The sequence below is a fragment of the Equus asinus genome, chromosome 9 (genome assembly GCF_041296235.1).
Source record: "Equus asinus isolate D_3611 breed Donkey chromosome 9, EquAss-T2T_v2, whole genome shotgun sequence".
In the NCBI taxonomy this organism is placed as follows: domain Eukaryota; kingdom Metazoa; phylum Chordata; class Mammalia; order Perissodactyla; family Equidae; genus Equus; species Equus asinus.
The window spans coordinates 43,824,227-43,839,707 of NC_091798.1; the positions used below are offsets into that span (position 1 = coordinate 43,824,227).

Below are 15,481 nucleotides of genomic sequence, written 5' to 3' on the forward strand. Positions count from 1 at the left end.
ATTTCCCCACCTCTCCTATAAGACCGAAAGCTCCAGGAGAGCAGGAATCATGGCTTTTTTGTTCCCTGCTATATCCACAGAGCCAGGCACAGAGTCATTACTCAATAAATACCCCCTTTTTTTTCACTCTTCTTTTCCCTTTGCCCCAGGTTCTTCTGTTATTTAATGTTTATCCTGCTGTATCATGTGTATTTCTGAAAGCACCTCAGTTCCTCTTTTGTATAAGGTGGGGTACAAATAAATACATAAGAAAAAGAGGCCATAACAAACAGAGAAGTCACAGATGCATCAGTCACCCAAGCAACTTACATAATAACATGGCTCTGCTGACCTTTCCCGCCCCCTCCTAGAGGAAGTCCAGGCGGGTACAGCCACAGAAGATGCTGTTTCTGAAGTTCAGCTTTGTCCTTAGGAGGCCCTCCTACCAGGCTGCTCCCAGAGATTATGTTACCTCCAGACCCAGCTGAAAGGTTGCCTAGCAACACTCATCAGCCTCCTCGCCTCTAAATCCCTCATTTGTGTCGTACATGTACACAGTGCAGTGTTAGCATGACCCTGAGCACTACCCTCCTCCCACAACTCCCCACCTAAACAAGCTGATCTGCCTGCATTACCAGAACCTTCTTCTATGCCTAGCCTGTGACTTTCAGCCTGGACCCATGGGTTCCCATTGAGCATGAGCACAGAGGCAGGCAAGCAGACTGAGTTTCGAGCCCCAGAGTCACCATGTCTGATTTGCACATGCCAGAAAGAAACAAGGAGGAAGAGGAAAGATGAGCTGATAGCCCAAATATATCCAGCCGATGCAGACCCCATCACCCCAGGAGTCGCCTCCTTTGAGATTTTCTGCTGTCAGGCAAACACTTTATTTTTCATCCAGAAGGGTCAAAAACATGCAAATGTGTAAATAAATTAAGTGTCGCTTAAGATCATGTCTAAACAGTGTGCAAAAATAAATATCCTTACTCTAAAGCCAGACAGTATGCAGCATCCATCTGGGGAAGCAGGAAAACAAGGAGTAATCTGGGGGGATATAGCTTTAGGAGACCCAAATTTTATCTGTGGCTTTCCAGAAGCCACAAAAAAGAGCAAAGAACCTCAAACTCATAGACTTCCAAACCTGGGTCCAAGGTGTAGATGTGGGCTCTCCCCCTTCCCCTTCCAGCTCTAGGAAGCATTGCCAGGCAGCCTCGCACTGCCAGAGAGTGTAGGTTTCACACTGGCCTCTCTAGCCGCTCCTCCAGCTTAACTGCCAGGCAACTGTCAGCTACAAGCGCGTCAATAGAAAGTACTCCTCTGCTCCATCTTACCCAGAGTAAGCCACGCTTTCTTGTATTGGGTCTGAAATAAGTCAACTCCATCTGGTCTCTGTCTCTCAGCCAAAAGTTAAAACTTTAAGCATTACACACATTACAAAGCAAAAGAGCAATTTAAGCTCTTTATGATGAAATAGATTTTTGATAGTGAAATGAAGAACAGACAAGGGGAAAGGGTCAAATCAAGACACTTTGGAGCTGTGCTGGCCAATACAGTAGCCACTAGGCACACAGGTCTACTTATGTTTCAATGCAATGAATTAAAACAAAATAGAAGTAAAAAAATCTAGTCCTTGAGTTGCACTAGCCACATTTCAAAAGGTCAAAGGACACACATGGCTAATGGCCTTGTATTGGACAGCTCAGATATTAAAGAACATTTTGATCATTGGAGAAAGTTCTATTGGACAGCACAGATCTGGACCATTCCAGGAGCAGGCTGTGGTCACAATGGTCTGTCCCCAACATGGTGGACTCTGTCAACAGGCCATGTTGGATGCCCACATGCCATTGGTCATCGCTTCTAACCTGGGCCCTGAGTCTTCAATCTCAGAAAAACCCTACGTCTGATGCCCAAATGCTTCTGGAAATTTTCTTAGTACACCCCATCCTCCAGCACAGTGTCTCAATTGACTTATCCCCTCATCCCATCAAAGGTTACCTTGTGACCCAACTCTCAAGCCACACTCTCACACTCCTCTAGGGGTCCAGTGGCTGGAATGGTGGCCCTCCAAATGATATGTCCACCCAGAACCTGTGAATGTGAACTTATTTGGAAAGAGGGTCTTTGCAGATGTATTAAGTTAAACATCTCACAGTGAGATCACCCTGGCTCATCCAGGTTGGGCCTAAATCCAAGGACTAGTGTCTACAAGAAGAGGAGAAGATACAGACAGAAGAGGAGAAGGCCGCGTGAAGATGGAGGCAGAAACTGGAGTTACGCAGTTACCAGCCAAGGAAAGCCCAGGGTTGCCAGGAACCACCAGAAGCTACAAGTGAGGCATGGAACAGATATTCCCTCAGAGCCTCCAGAAGGAACCAACCCTGCCAACACCTGGGTTTTGAACTTCTGGCCTCCAGAACTGTGAGGGAATAAATTCCTGTTGTTTTACGCCACCAGGTTTGTGGTGATTTGTCACAGCAGCCCTAGGAAACAAATGCAAGGGGTTAATGGAAAGTGATGACTGAATGGGTTTCCTCTCCCCGAGGAGACGCATTTAGCAGCCACTCCTGGGCTGTGATTGCCAGCCTGGACCCCTGGGTTCCTGTTGAGCATGAGCACGGAGGCAGGCAAGATGGAACTTCGAGCCCCAGAGCTACCACGTCTGATTCACACAGGGCAGAAAGAAATACCTGCTGGTGGTGACAGAGCGAATGATTTGGGGAAAATGAAGCCTTCTCAGGACTCTTCAAATGATGCTACAGAGATGGCTGTGGTACCGCTCACCCTCTCCAGGCTCTTCTCTGCTGGTAGCGCCCCCCCCCCCCCACCCCGCACACACACACGCCATGCTAGGCCAGGCTACACTCTGCCCCTTCTCTCCTCCCCTCTCCTCTCCTGCTGGTCTCATTCCTACTCTTATTCCAAGGCTCATCTCCAGGAAGCCGCTTCAGACCACGCCATGCCAGCGTGACAGCTGCCTGCCATGGAGGAGGAGCCCTGGGTTCTAGGCTTGGCTTAGCCACACCCTCACTGTGAGACCCCCATCAGTCTGTCTCTGCATCTCTCTGGGCCTCATATGCCCATCTACAGCATGATGGGTGTAGACTCCATGATTTCCAGTTCTCACGTAGCACATTCACCAATTTGTACCATTATTCACCTTTTTAGCATGGCATGCAATGGATGTTAAATTATAGCAACAATATTAATTATGATAATAAAACCTAACATCGATTGAGCCAGACATGATGCTAAAAGCTTTACATACATTATCATATTTAATCAATATTTTTTGGATGGATGAATGAATAGAAGGAGGGAGGAGGAGAGAGGCTGCTCTCTAACCATGTGCCAGACTCAGAAGGCAGAACCCCGCTCCCATGGCTGGAGCAGCCCTGAGTGTAACTTACCACTAGGGGCTCAGGGAACATGAGGAGGGAACACTAAAGGACTTACAGAAAGGAGACTAGATCTAGGAAGTCTCTTACATCTGAATGGGGCGCCCCTGTTCCCAATGACCTATGCACCCCCACCCCCTCCTTGGACTGTTGGAGCTTCTGAAAGGACTCAGAGCTCCCAAATGAGAGACTGCCCACAGCAATTGGATCCTTGCACAGATGCTGACCTAGTGCATCTCTGAATTTTTTCTTCAGCCCACTTGCCTGTGTGCACTACAGCAGAGGTATGCGGGGAATCAGCAGAGAACCATAAACCAACAGGATTAACCCCTACATCAATACCTGCTAGATGTCAGGCAGCCTCTCAGTTGCCTGAGAGCTGTCTGAAGTCATGAAACGATGCATTCCCTGCCACCTTGGCCTGCTCCTCTGAGCCGCTGCTTCTCACCTTCACTTGTTTATCTCGAGTAACCTGAGCTCAGCAGGCCTGATGGAGGTATGCTAGTCCTGACATGGCCAGGAGAGGCCAGGACGGCTGCTGTTGGCCTTGTTCTCATTACTCCCATTACCCCATCATTCAGGCACTGGGGCACAGAGCCGGCTCCCCAGGGGCTCAGCCGGCTGGTTCAAGGGCACAAGGTAAACCGTGGGAGGTCCTAGCCACTGTTATCACTGTCAAACCCTTAGGAACTTGCTGACTGTAAAATATTTGCTTTCCTTCTCCCACAGGACCCCAGGGAAGGCGGTGGGGGCCCCTGGTGCACCTCGCAGTGCCAGGAGAAAGGCGCCTCGTGTTATTAGCTCCAATAAGGAAATAATGCCGGGAGATTGAATTTTCTGCAGACTTGTTTAACTTGGTGATTTCCGAGCACTTGGTGCTGGCAGCCATGGGGAGTGGGCTGCCAGCACGTATTTATCAGCTGCTTCTTGAGAATATTCATAGGCTTATTAAATCAGCATGAGTCACTCTCTTGCCTGCCTCGCAATCCTGAATCACGAATCATCAAAACCCAAGGAAAACACGTGACTCAATAGTTTCTTCAGGGCCTAGAGGGTCTAGAAAGCTGGAGGGAGGGTATTGTCAACCGGAGGGCTCTCTCCACCAAAAAGGGAAACTCCCCAGGCAAGGCACAAGGGCTGCTATGGGGCAGAGAGAACCGGCCAGTGGAGCACCAGAGACCACAGGTGTGGGCTCAGAAAAGTGCAGACCTGGGTCCAACCACGCACTCACCACTCATTCACTCAGTCTTTTTTTTTTTTTAAAAGATTTTATTTTTTTCCTTTTTCTCCCCAAAGCCCCCCAGTACATAGTTGTATATTCTTCATTGTGGGTCCTTCTAGTTGTGGCATGTGGGATGCTGCCTCAGCGTAGTTTGATGAGCAGTGCCACGTCCGCGCCCAGGATTCGAACCAACGAAATACTGGGCCGCCGGCAGCAGAGCGTGCGAACCTAACCACTCGGCCACAGGGCCAGCCCCTTGGCTCAGTCTTGCCGTGTGCCAAGCAGCTTGCTGCACCCCAGGGCAGTCAGCAGGGAGCAAGACTGGCCCAGGCTCGGCCCTCACAGAGCTTATGGTCCAGTGGAAGTTTCTGAAGTGACTGGAACCCTGTTTCTTTTCTTTCCTAGCTGGGAAACTTTGGGCAAATCATTTAACCTCTCTGAACCTCAGATGCCCCACTCTACTGCCTACTCACAGAGCCGCTGTAAGGATTAAATAAAAGGACTAATACACACAAAGTTGCTCACACAGTGCCTGGCACATCGTCCCTGTTCAACATGCATTTGCCATTTTGCTGGAAGGATGGGGGTGATCTGTGACATCCTACCAAAACCAATCCCCAGTGACCCTCCCAGTTGTGCCCAGAAACCTGGAATCCAGGCACAAGGCTCGGCTCCCTGGAGGCAGTGTGCTGACACCCCTGCTGCTCTGGTTGGAGAGAGCAGCTCGGTCCCGGGTCTCCTGCCTGGGACGCCTACCCCCTGGAGTCTCAGTCCTAGTTTCAGGTCATCCTTCCTGGCAACCTGCAGCAGGATCTGTTTCTCTATGGCCTCTTGTCTCTGGTCTTTTACCCAGTAGGTCCTGACCACTCTCTCAGCCCTCAGCCCTCACCTCTCTCCAAAGAGACGAAGACGGCAATGAACAGCTTCCCCTCCACGGCCCAGTCATTGCAACCACTCTTGCCCACTCTCCCACAAACAAGGTCCAAAGAGCCAAGTCTTCCCCTTTAGGGCTCATGCTGGACTCTCCTGCTTCCCCAACAAACTTCTCTCCTGGCCCCTCAGTTTCCAGATCCAAGCCTGGAAACATCATCTTCAGGGCCGCCACCTCCAGGGCCAAGACTACACACTGCCCAGTGGGGGCAGGGAAGGGGAGGTATTCACACACACGAAACTGTGCAGGCTCCCTCCTGAGACTGAGCAACAAGGCCGTGCTATGCCCGCCACAGGCGTAGAATCTGCATCATTGTGGGTCATCTCCTTTAATCCTCACAATAACCCCACACGGCATCCACACCTGAGGGCAGACTGAGGCTGGGAGAGGCAAGGCAAATGGCCCAAGGTCAGCGTGTGGTGAGTGACACAGCCAAGCGAGGGACCTAACCTAGCTGGAAGGAGGTGAAGGGTAGGACCATCCGTTCTACTGACGGAGAACATCATTATACAGGTGGAGGAGTGTGGCATAGACAGCAGAACCAGGGGGACCCGGCAGTGGGCCTCAGGGTAGTGACATCCCTGAGGAGCCCTCGCCTCCCTCCCAAGCTCCCGCTGGCCCCACCTCCAAGGCTGGCCTCTGACTTTGGGAAGCAACTTTAGAAACAGCAAACTGTCCTCACTCAGGACTTCTCCACGTACCACTGGGAGGAGTGAATCTATCTATCCTCCGCCCCAAGACAAAGAAAGCCATGAAAGCCTAGTATGTTCACAGGAGGTGACTGAACCGCCCTGACGGAAGGGGGGCATCCTTTTTGGGGCCGTCAAAGCCCAGTGTGAAAAGCTCAGCCTACAGGAAACACAGTAAACAGGCACCGTGACAGCTTTTGAGCGATTGCCCTAAAGATCACTTCCTGTTTCCACTTGTATCTAGTTTCTAAATGTTGTTATTTAATTTTAAAATGGCATTTAATAAAGCAAATATCAAAGATGGAAGAAGTAGAGGCAGAGGTGGAAAAGAAGGAGGAGGAAGAGACGAAAGAGAGAGAATGAGAAGGTGAGGGGCGTGAGGAAAACCTCAGAGCCGAGCATGCGGACGTTTGCATCCCGGCAGACCATCTCAGGCCCGCCCTCCTCACAGAGGGGACAGTGACATCACTGACCTGGAGAGGGTTGGAGCTGAGCAGGGCATCACGATCATCTAGGGCAGAGGTCAGAGACAGAGCCAGGACTCTCTATGCAGAAGCCACTACACAGGGCAAGAGGAGGGGGCTGGTCAAAAATGGGGACTCCAAGCCACCTAGCAGCCCTGGTGGTCTAGTGGTTAAGATTCCACACTCTCACCTCCACAACCCGAGTGCATTTCCCAGTCTCATCGGTTGTTACATGGTGGTGGCTGCTTGTTGCTGGGATGCTGAAAGCTATGCCACCGTTATTTCAAACACCAACAGGGTCACCCATGGTGGACAGGTTTCAGCGGAGCTTCAAGACTCAGACAGACTAAGAAGAGGGACCTGGCCACCCACTTCTGAAATAACTGGCCATGAAAACCCTAAGAATAGCAGCGGAGCTTTGTCTGATATAGCACCAGAAGATGAGAGGATGGTGCGAAGAAGACGGGGCGGGGTTCCACTCTGCTGAACACAGGGTCGCTAGGAGTCAGAATCAACTCGATGGCACTAACCACAAGCCATGTGCTTGCATTTTGGGGTGTCCCACACCACAGCTGACACTTTGAGTTGAAGCTCTGGGGTCTCCTTGACAACTCGTGCTTCTATGGAAGTGTCTGCTGAGCACAGGTACCCACCATCCACTGACCCTCCACCCACTGACCCTCCTTCAAGAAGGAAGTTGGGACCCAGACATCCTCAGGCTCATTTCAGTTCTCCCTGGCCTTCTACTCAGAGCGGCCACCTTCACAACAGAGAACGATGCCCTTGCACCCCTTCACAGAGGCTGCAAGAAGCACCCACCAGCACACTCACCCATGGCTGTCTGCCACTAACCTCCCAGGACAAAGAGCCTTGGCTTGGCCCCACGCACACACGTGTGGCCACAGAGAGGGAGGGATAGCCCACAACTAACAATCTTTCCAGTCTGAGTGATGTCTGTCACCCTTTCCCTTTAATGCCAGAATCAAGAAGGGCCCAGGAAGTGACAAACGTGTCATGGCAGGGCCAAATTGCACATGCTAAACACAAGTCTGTGCCAGGGCCCACAGTCATCCAGATGGTAGAGGGGATTTATGGCCCAAACCCGATTTCCCAGAATTCAATGAAGGCAGGAACAGGGAGAGACAGAACCTGACAGAGCTCTCTTCCAGGTCTCGCTGGGAGCCAGTGTATTTTTGGAGAGCTCTGGCCTCGCCTGCTTGCTGTACTTTATTGCTGGCAGAGAGATGGGAAATTTATTACTTTACAAATCATACCATTCGCAGCATAAATGAACTGTCTGGCTGCGGCACGCTCGAGCCCAGATGATTTGCGAAACGTCTAATGGTAAGCGGAGTTATGCTATCTGCTTACGGCCTCTGAGACAAAAGCCAACCGTAACACAGAGCATCTGCACAGTGTAACTCGAGGCCGGCAAATTGGCTGAGACTCATAAATGTTGGCTCAGCAGCATTACATAACTCGGTGCGCTCGGTGGGGACTTGGAGGAACATGGGGCAGCCCCTGGGCCTGGCGAGCTGGCCCTGAAGGGGCTGTGGATGACAAGCAGGGCACCAGGGGGGGCTCGGGGCCTGAGGTCAGGGCTGGGCCAAGCTCCACAACCTGGCCAGTCCTGAGGTCTGTTCGCCATCAAAAGGCAGGGTGGGTTCCTGGGCCTGCCTTGGAAAGGGGGTGCTTGCTATGACCCTTCTGCTCCGAATTCCCCGAACCTGAACTGGGAGGATGGTCTTGAAATCACTGCAGCCCCAACATGCAGACAGGAATCAGGCAGTGCCCACAGCCCACAAGGTGGTCTCTCCTCTGCTGGTTGGCCCTACTGGCAAGCAGAGAGGGCTGATTCCATGATCATTACCACTGACAGGCTCAGTCCAGTGCCTGGGACACAGGACATCTCTAGGAGGGAGGTGATGGCACACCATTTACAGAGGAAACCAGCAAGCCAGTTGGTCTCTCTAAGCTTCAGGCTCACGTGAGTGGCAGTGCCAGGATTCAAATCCAGACTCTTGTGGTCTTGCTGTCATGTATCTACGCTGAGTGTGGCACTTAATGATCACTATTTCACCAAGCCCTCAAAACAGCCTGTGAGACATGGGTGCCATCATCCCCATTCTACAGGTGAGCAAATTGAGGCTCAGAAGAGTCATATCCCTTGACCAGCTCACATGGCTAGCAAGTGACAGAGCCAGGATTCAAGCTCAGGATCCTCTGGTTCTGAAGTTTCTGTTTTTCCCATGGTCCCTGCCTCCAGGACCTAGGGTGTTATTTTATGGCTTCCTACCACCTCACATTGTGCTGTTTGGGACAATACCATCAGGCATTCAATCAATGAGTATTTTCTACATGTCCGGCAATGAGTTAGAAAAAGGCTCCAGAAAAGAAGGGTTGGGGCCTGACCCGTGGGAGCTCCAAGTTTGATTGTTCTCAGGTGTGAGCCCCAAGAGGTATGGGGTGGATGCTCTCCAGGAGGTCCAGGAGGATGGGGTAATCCTGGAAAGCTCCTGGACCAGAGGGTCTTTGAGTCACCCAAGCTCTGCCACAGCCCAGGAGGGGCAGCAGAGACCCACCTTCAAACAAATATGGTGCCCACCTGTGGCTCGGGGACTTGGGTGACCTCCGCAGGGCAAGAGAGGGACCCAGCAGAGCTGGCCCATTTGCAAGTGAGCCAAAGGGCCTTGCTCGAGTGCAGAGACAATCCTAAGCCCAGGCTTAGAATGCAGCCCTGAGAAGAGGTAGACGCCTATGGATTCTCAGCCTGGTCAAGTCTTCAGCTAAAAAACAAAACTCTCTCTGAACAGTTGATCTAAAAACAGGGAACAGTATTTTCAAACACTTTGATCTTTAAAAATAACAAAGCTGTCTTGTTACCATAGAGAATTTTGACTATGCCACTTGGCATTAAAAATAAAAGGCTGCTGACGGAATAGTCATCTAAAAATAGCCTAACTTTTGCTCGCAAGCCTCACAAGACAAATGCTTGGCCCCAGCGATATCATTCTCTGGCTCTCTCGCACACCACCTCATGCATTCATTCACCCACCCACTCATTCAGCAAAGCTCATGTCTCCAATCCAGTAAAGACCTGATAGAAAGGGTCCTTTGGATTTCCAGTTCCCTCCATGTCACATGCCAAATACAGATTAGGCTTCATGATCTCTGGAGAAGCTTAAATTCAGTTAATGGACTTTTTATAGCATGTAAACGTCACCCTCAGTAAAGAAGACTATTAGCCACATAAATAGTACATCCGTGTCCACATGAAGCACAGGCTGCAGGAAGGTGACAGCACCCACTGTCAGCACCTGCATCCCCACCGAGTTGAATACTTTCCGGCATTCCGACCAGTGACCTTGTCGTGTCTCCATCAGAACATTTTTGGCACATAACTAATACCCCGTATAACAGCTGCTCAGGACAGAGTGCATGGCACTCGCTCCTGGGTCTGATCTTTTAAGAGAATCACTTAAAGCCCAGGAAACTTGGCCCTGACCTAGACAGGAAGCCACAAGGGTAACACTCTAGCCATGGGTCTAAGCCACCTGGAGCCATCATGACCCCCAAAGAGGCACGAAACTGAAGGAGGTCCTTTATCCTGTGAGCATGCATCCCAGGGAGCTCACAGGGCACCCAGGGGGGCTCTTTTGGAAGAATGGGGAGGGGAAGCAAAAACGCTCCTGGACCCCAAGTCTAAATGCTCTTCCAAGCTGGGTGCCAATCCAGCAGAGGGGAGCACAGCGACTCCTCTCTTGACACACACGTCACACAACACAAGCACTCGGCTCACCCTTTCCTGGGTGACAACCTCCCTGGAGTGTGCCTATGGCAGTGCCTCCCTGGAGAGTCACCAGGGAGGACAGAGACTCTGAGGACATCTCTACGTTCCTTTGATGGAACAAAGCAAGATAATTTGCTCCACAGCTCTCACTATAGTTGAGAACACAAGAAATTGGTTAAACTAAAATCTCCCAGGAAGCAGTGGGTCTTCACAGCAGTGAGTCCAGGGGCCCCTGGGAGAATCTAACAGAAGTACAGACTTTCCCCCCAGAAAAGCTCCCACAACACTTTTCATCACAGAGTCACAGGGGAGCTGAGATGAAGAAATTCTGTCACATAAGTTCCCCAATACAAGAACATGACCAACACAGCCATGCGATCTCCAGACAGCTATTACTTTCCTGCACCCCATGCTCTGGAACCCACAAGGAAGGAGTCCCACCTGTGGCCAGGAGACGGTCCAGGACCCTCCCTGTGCCTCTCTGGAGTCTCTGACCTCTTCATACCCAAAATGAAAATGAAGACTCCAGCTTGTCATTGTCCCAGAGGGATACCCTTTCTCATCTTTAGTTTTCCCACCTGCACATGGAAACCATAACCATCCAGCCAGCTCTCCCCAGTGGAGGGGCATCCACAGTCTTCAGTTTCCCGGAAGATTCTGCCACTACACATAGACACTTGCTGTACGGGTCATGGACATGACCTGCCTGCCCCACCCCTGGCCCATTGACAGCCATGTTTTGTGTCATCTGCCCTCTCACCTGCCCCCAAGGCAACAATCTATGGGCTGTCATTGACCTACGAGTTGGACCAATCTGATTCTCTGTCCTGGAACCTCAAATGAGGAAATTTCAAGAGAACTGCAGTGCAGCCGCAGATTTGCTGAAAAATCATGACACTTCCCAAAGCGGGCAGCCTCTGGCTCTCCCTAGGTTAAGGAGACAGAAGCCAGGAGGCAAAGGAGAGGGTGAGAGTCCTCCACCATCAGGTGGAGAGAGGTCAGCATAGGGGAGTAGCTGAGCCACCGTCTCCTACCCCTGAATCCCAGAGCCACTGTGATCTGGAACTTGCCTCCTACAGCTTAACCCGAGTTGGGAATTTGCTGTTGGGCCGCAGGTACACTGAAACCCACAGAGATTCTATCAAACGTCTCTCCATTGATTGATGTCCTTGAACCCCAAACAGCTGCCAGGAGGGAAGGAAGTGGGCTGAGCATAGCCAACCTGTGTAGGGAGGAGGGCTCTGGAATCTGGCCCAGCATTGTAACCTCCCGGGGAGATTCAGAACTACAGATGTCTAGACCCCACCTAAGGCGACTGGTTGGGTAGGTCTGCGGTGGGCCTGGATGTCTATAGTCTTAAAGAGCTCCCAAGGTGATCAGGATGGTGGGCCAGGTTTAGCAACCACTAGTTTGGGCCACATACCACTTGCCTCATGAAAACAAAATCCCCAGAATCCAGATGGCAGAGGAAGGAGTTTGGGAGAAATTTTTTCTGGGAAGTTTCACATCACTCTGACAGAACCTGTTCTTTTCTCTCTTGGGCCTCCAAACACCACCCAGCCTCCTCCAGGAAGCCTATCCTTCTTATGTGAACTCCTCCCTGAGCCCCAACTTCCCACACCCTGACATCTAACGTCCCTTGTGGCTTTTGGCCTATACCACACCCTTGTCCCTGGAGAGCTCCTATGTCCTCTAAGGTGTGATGCCATCTCCGGGCCTCCACTGAGCTCCTCTTCTACGATTAGGCCTGCACGTGGGCTGTGTGGGTTTGGCTGGCGGTGGGAGAAGGATCAACTCCATGTTGACCTTTCGGATCTGTGGTGCCCTCTGTGCCCAGGCACCCTGGTGGAGGGGAGGCAGGCCCAGCAGGTTTTCAGAGGCAGAGATAAGATACACAGGAGAACTGAGCTGGGACCCCATGACTCAGCCCAGAACCCAGGATCATTCCAGCAAAATCTTCACATCTCTTCTTAGTAATGGTGCTCAGAAGGGTGGGTATAGGGGAGGCAGGAGTTTTGAGGAGGGGGGGAGAGGAAAAGAGAGGAAGCGTTCTAAAGCACCTTCCAACCCAGGCAGGAGGCCAGCTTCCCCAGCGCCTGGCCCCAGTGCCAGCTACTGCCCTGGTCTGCCACGGTTCTGAGCAATCCAGTGCATTTGAAAGTGTGCAGGCATGGAGAAGGCCCCACTACGCAAAATGTGCATTTGATCAAGGTCGAAAACATGGTGTAACATGAGTTCTCCTGATCTATTGGATTTCTGCAAAAGAGCCCTGAACTCCTTACTCGAGTTCAACCTCAGGTCTCGGGAAAAATGAGTTTGTTAATTCAAGCAATTCCCTAGTGGTCAGTAGTTTATACCACATGCTTTGAAACAATGTGGCCTGAGTCAGGGGAGAAGTTGAATGACTTCCTAGGGGAGAGCCAAGGCCTCTGTGTTAACCTTGACAGGCTCTGCAGCCTCCTGCACTGGCTGGGCCAGCTCTCTGAGAGCCCCCTCCCATGAGACCTGGGGGAGGGCTCAGACTGCACAGCTCACACGCCCACATGAAGCAGCCCCCACTACTCAGAGAACAGCCGGCTTCCCTTCACCCCCACCTAGCAGGCTGGAGAGCTGGCGTCTGCCATCATCTGCCTCCTCCAAGAAGCCTCTGCCTCCAGCAGGCACTGGGGTCCCCCAGGACCATGACCCTCCCACCAAGCAGACCCAGGGAACTTGTGCTGGCCGGTGTGGATGAGAGGCAGGCTCAGCCCCACTTGTGGGTGTGTCTCAGGCAGGAAGCTGTGGAGAGGATCCTTTTAAGAGAATATTAATTACAGCAGGAGACCTCAGGCCGCCTGGCAAATTCCACTCCTTCACGCAGGGAATATTTATTGGGCATCCATTACATGTCAGTCTTACGGTACTAACCCATAGAACACCTCCCAGGGGTGGACCTGGAAGAATACGCAGAGGGTGACAGCAACAGGACAACAATCAACACACAGTAATATCACCTTCCTAGGCCCCTCCCAGGTATTAACCACTTCATCCTCACAGCAACCCTTGAGGTAGGCACAGATGAGGAAACTGAGGCACAGAGATGAGTAATGTGCCAGGTGGCCCAGCTGGTAAGCAGCAGTATGGGCATTTGGACTCAGGCAGTCAGCTCCGGAGCCTTTGTCTTTGACGACCACCTGGATCATCATCCTCATCATTATTACAGTGAAATCATTCGCTCTCTCTGCTTATCTGTTGCATCCAGGCATAACCAGCACCAGGAGGTAGTGTCCTCCAGGTAAACCCAGGGTCCATCTGGGTCCAGAGCCCGAGCTGCTGGCTCCCTTGCTCTGCCTCAGTGGACCTCGGACAAGGTATCCAACCTCTCAGCTTCTGTTTTCCTTACTTTAAAATGGGAATAATAATTGCCCATAAGGTTCTTGAGATACTTACACAAAATAATGGATATTAAAGTGCTTAGCAGTGTCTGTAAATAAAAGTCTGGTAAAAGTTAGCTGCTCTTTAATAATTATGATTATTAATAACATTATGATATTAGTATGTTATTTTATATGTATATGAAATGCCAGTGTATGGAAGCCCTGATCAGGCCAAAGTTGGGGGAAAAGGATGATATCCATAACGCCATCACCATACCATTATTACTATTTCCAACTGGGCTCCCAGTTCACTTTTTACCTGAAGAAAGTGTTTTTACTTTCTAGCTTGATAAACTGTCCAGCGCTCCCCTTTTCCTCCTTCTTCTTCCCTCCCCACATCCCCACCGCAACCCTGAGCTCAGGCACCAGTGCCCCCAGGTGTGGGCCACAGACGCTGCCACTACACATAAGACAGGGAAAGAGAAACAGTTGCCACCTTTCAGGGTTTTTAGCATCAAAACCCCCTGACGAACTTGACATTTTTTGGTGGAGTGTTCCCTCATAGCTCCTTCCAATAAGGCCAGCAGGATGGAAACATTCGAGCGATGCATGGTCACGCTGCTCAGGGGAGAGGCACTGATATGCCACATCAGCGAGGACCACCAGGAAAGATGACCAATTCCAAACCTCAACAAGATTGACCACAAGTGGCCCGGACTCCTTCTGTATCTGATTCTCTACCTCCACGCAAGGGGAAATGGTGGGGCACTGCAGGCCCCATCTCACTGGGTTTTCATAGCAGCCCAGCAAGGCAGGGGTTAGGCCCTTCTGAAGCCAAGGAGAAGGCCGGGAACTAGAGATATACAGAGCCAGGTCCTCTGTCCTCCGGACTCCTGGCCAGGGAGGGTTGTGGCAGCCCACACTGCATGTCTCTGGGAGGCTAAGCCACTCCTTGTGCTGGCTGCTGGGCCGAGAGGTCGCAGCTCTGCCTCACAGCATCCTGGCCAAGTTTTCCATGAAATCTTCCAAAGCCAACAGGAGCTCCGGAACTGTCAGTCTGTAGCTGCGCCTTCTTCCTTGGCTGTGGGAATCTTCAGCTCCCTGGGGCCTGGGCTAAGTCCACTCTCCACACACGCAGGAGAAATGTGCCAAAGGCCAGCCCTTGTTCCCAGAAATGCCCCTGCCCCTGGCAAGCCTGCCCAGTGCCCACGGGGATGGCTACATCAGACCTGATCTAGCTGCTGCTGTCTCCTCAGCAGCCAGGCCCGGCACTCACTGAGGGACTGAAAAGACACAGAGAGTCAAGCTCCCCAAGGCACCCACCCTGGCCCTGCCCCACCACGCCCCAGACACCAAAGACTCACAGCTGCATCCCTGTACAGATGCCTTAATCCAAGTTCAGTTGCATGAATACACCCACTTTTCACATCCGTGGCGGCAGGCCAGAAAGGCGAGCAACAGGCAAGCCACAGCTGGACACTGAGGGCAAGGTGAAGAAGACAGGCCCTACACCCTTTCTGTTTGCACAGGGTGGTGGGAGGTGCAAGGAAGAGTGATGGGGCTGACCCAGGCTCCGCTGCCTCTGGGCAAAGCCCGATCAACACCTGACCCGGCAGCACAGAGCACAGAGAGATGAGAAATGGGCCCAGTTT

The 15,481-nt window shown here is 51.7% G+C and overlaps 1 long non-coding RNA gene across 2 annotated transcripts in view; it reads right to left on the reverse strand.

The window, feature by feature from the left end:
• The window catches only part of LOC139046177 (uncharacterized), a 141,121-nt gene that overhangs the window by 57,183 nt on the left and 68,457 nt on the right, over nucleotides 1–15,481 (reverse strand). The gene's annotated exons all lie outside the window — the stretch shown is intronic.